Here is a 4085-nt window from a genome sequence, read left to right on the forward strand (position 1 = left end):
CACGTTGGGGCTTTTTTTTTGGGGGGGGGGGGAGAGAGAGAGAGAAGGGAACTAAAGCTCTTGTGAGGAGTTTTCAGATGGGTTTCTAAAACAGTAGAATATAATGACGACTGAATGATATTTAAAAAGCAAAAACAATAATAAAAATTAATCTGGAAGGTAATTAGACTAGTTATATGTAATGCCTGTGTAGGTGTCACACTTTATTTAAAGCTTGCTCTAAAAGAGCCTATAGTTTTCTTATTTTATTCCCACCACAAAGGCTCCCTTTTTTTGACCAGCAAAATAAGCAGGATGAGTTTTTTTGTCTCATCCTTCTTATAGTGCGTTCACACTCGCACAAAACTCCTGAAAAACTCCTGAAGTTTTCAGGTTGAGCTGCATGTGTGAACGCAAACAGCTGATTTTTTTTTTTCCTCCTGCCAGCCTCCTGGTATGATGTCCGAGGTGAGCTGCTGTGAGACAAAGCAGGAAATAATCCTCGAGCGAGTGGGAGGGGGGGCGGTCACGTTTACTTCCTGTGATGCACGACCATTGACCACAGATGAACAGTTAATGCTTAAAATGCAACAATGATTACAATTCAGAGACAAAGGGGCGCCGGCCGTCTAGTGGTTATGTCGAGCGCCCCATGTGCAGAGGTTACAGTCCTCACTGCAGCGACCGTGGGTTTCGATTCTGACCTCGGCCCTTTTCTGCATGTCGACCCCCACTCTCTCCTCCCAACATTTCCTGTTCCTGTCTTCAGCTGACCTATTTAATAAAAGGCAAAAATGGCCCCAAAAATATATTTGAAAAAATTCAGTGACAAAGATGTTAGATTTTAAAGTGCCGTTGGTCCACATGGTCTCATGTCGTCTCTCTCTCTCTCTTGTTCATCCTCATTGTGTCAACCATTAAATAAAAGAAAATAGAAAGAAGTGTGTGGATTAAAACTCCAGCTTGAAATATGTTATAATTATTTCTAAAAACAAAGATATAATGTAGGAAAAAAAGAAACACCATTCACCATTATTCATTTTCAACTTGCTTGCTGCTGTGATGTATGAAGGCCACTAGAGGGCACTGTTGATGTGCATGAGTGCAGCTGATCAGGGTCTTATGAATGGACACTGTGCCTCATCACTGTAAAACGTGTTGTCATGTATCTGTAAGATTGACTGAGGATTCATGATGAGCCAATTAGTGCAACTATGTTGAACTCGAGCTGCCGTGAAACAGCAATAAAAACTAAAATGAAATAAAAATGGCCATAATTCAAGACTTTGTATGTGATCTGTTGCTTTGTGTTGCATGTCACACATATTGTTTCTGAATCTCATAAGAGTTAAGTTGTGAGAGTTAAAGGGCTTCTAAAAATGTGTGGCAGAGATACACTGACTATTTTTTTCATACCTTAAAGACCTACTTCGAAATCCGCTTTGACATTGGTGACTAGTGAATATGTCTGACGATACCTTTGACCTAAACAATAAACCTAATACTATTTCAATTACATGACCGCGTGGAGCATTGTGGGAGCTTTTATCCTCCCATGTATGTAATCTGTTGACGCTGGCCGATGGGACATGACCTGTGCAATATTTAATTTCAGTTGAATTCTCAGTTTGCAATAATTGAATTTAGTTAAAAGTAGGCAACATGTAGCCTAAAGGTCTAAAAGGATGTTATGAGTGGGCCACTTGTTCCACCATGGGTTACTTTCCCCCCCAGTGTAGTCTTGCAGGTTATCACGTGTGGGTCATGTCACCATCACACACAAGGTTACATGAATGGCCAAGACCCAGGCTTTTTTTTTTCTTTCCAGGAAAAAAATTGTGTTAACCGGGTTTTTTTTTGTTTTTTTTTTAAATCCATCACCCCGATAGAGGAAACCGGGTTTCTGCTGTAGCCTACATTTAAAAAAGCAGGTTACCGCAGCAAGACGACAACAAACACATGTGATGCAAAGGTGACAGAAACAAAACTTCATAAAAACACAATCCTGTTTATTTCTCGAGTGGTCAAGGTATTGTTGTTTTGTTTGTAGTCTATGTTTGTCAGAGTTTACATTGAAAATGTAAAGATATGCTAACTTTTAACTACCTTAACTTTTGTTTTTTTGTTTGAGCTCTTAATTGATATCCATTACCTGTGTGTGGTGTAGAGAAACACGTGCTGTTTCCACCTGCTGTTAAAGTGAAGCAATGTTATTATGTGTTTGTATAACAGACATGGCAACACAAGGCCAAGGAGCTTTGTTTATGCAGAACATTTCAAACACAGAGGCTGATTTAAGCTCTTAACTAAAGTATTAGAGGACATAAGTCAAACATGCAAGTCATGACTTTTAACAGGTTTTAACGGACCTAAAGACTGAACTTATCTTATCCTTCACACCTTTAATTTGCACAGTAAACAAAGGTTGAGTATCAAAGTGACCTCATCTATAAAAGAAAGAGTCCTTAACAATAACATGTTAGCCCTTTAGGGGGCTTATATAAAGTTGTTTCCTACGCATAGTTAGTCCATTTTATAATTCATTACACATCGGTGATGAAAAATTGGACATCCAAAAACTATTCTCCTGCAATGTGACTGCGGAGCTCGGACCAGAGTGACGTTCTTGTGCCATGAGTAAGAAAAACAGTCTTCCCCTCAGGAGAGCACGGGGCGGCGTTTTGCTGACGTCAGAAAGGTCACAAATTGAACGATCAGGCGACATTCAAAGGCTTTGGAAAAAAAAAAAAATCACACCTAGGTCAGGAATGAGACACACATTATTTACCCAGCGCCCCCAAAATGCCCCCCCCCCCCCCCCCCAAAAAAACCCCAAACAAACTAAAAGCTAAAAACATTATAAATACAGCGATATAACCGAGCTTAGTCGTTTTATTTCTGCAGAAACTGAATCAAGGATTTTAAATAGAAATTCACAACCTGGACTCTTCTCTATATCGGTGTTTATGATGGTATATCATCATTAGCGTTACTTCTTCATGACCCCCTGACGTTCACTTCATATGTTCATTTTTGTCATTTTTTCTGTAAAAGGAAAATATTTCCGGGTTGGTATCGTGCACGAGACGCTACTTTCTCTTGATACGAGTTCACGAGCCAACTGTCGGCACGTGACCGACATGTTATATAATATATAGGTCAACACGTTTCTCGCTGGCACGTGCAGTCTTCTTTCTTACGTAAAGTCTCGTGCAAAGGTCTCAAATTACACTATGTAGGTGAGGGCCGAAGATCGTCTAATTTAGAGACGATGCTTTACTTTGACATTTATTGAAACTGGGGTGAATGAGGACACCGTTTTATACACCTTAAAAAAAAAACTATTAAGACCAGTAACCTGTTCTAATTTTGCCTTTTCCCCATTTGTTTTTGTTATTCATTAAGATTAAAAACCCCAATTTAATTGGGTTCTTAGATGTATAATCATAATGTAGAATGTAGAAATGTTATACAACCCCTACATTTTGCAATTAAATTTAGTTTCATATGGTTGTACATAAAAAGAGACAACTCATTGGCCCATAGAGTGAAAACCCCTTCACTCAAGTAGTATTTTTTACATTAAAACGCTTTGAGTAACAAAATGTAGTAAGATCCAGTATTCACTGTTAGTGACACTTTATGAACAATATTGTATCTTTCATTAGGCTATGTTAGAAAATCATCAGAAATACTTTCTTAATACTGAGGGGAGATGTATGCATGACTAAAGCTTCTACTAATATAAGCATAAAGATATAAGATATAAGCATGCAGATACTACATATAAGAAGAAAAAAAAAGTCAATTATATGAAGCCTACCATAAAACACAATATATACAAATAAATAGGAGTGAGAAATAAAGCAATAAGAAACATAGCAGTAGGTAAAAAAAAGGCCTACATAGAAAGATGCATTAATATCCCCCTTATCTTAAGACTTTTTGGATTTCCCTCTGGTTTAATGAAGTATGTATCAATCTATCTATGTTTCGCTTATGTCTTCACTTTTATACGTCACCTTAGGAGTTTTCGAGCAGGGGAAGTCTCTCTTTGCTCAAAGATAAGTATACATGATTGGAGGCACTACAAGATCCGAAGCCAA

This window comes from Labrus mixtus, chromosome 22 (assembly GCF_963584025.1).
Source record: "Labrus mixtus chromosome 22, fLabMix1.1, whole genome shotgun sequence".
Lineage (NCBI taxonomy): Eukaryota > Metazoa > Chordata > Actinopteri > Labriformes > Labridae > Labrus > Labrus mixtus.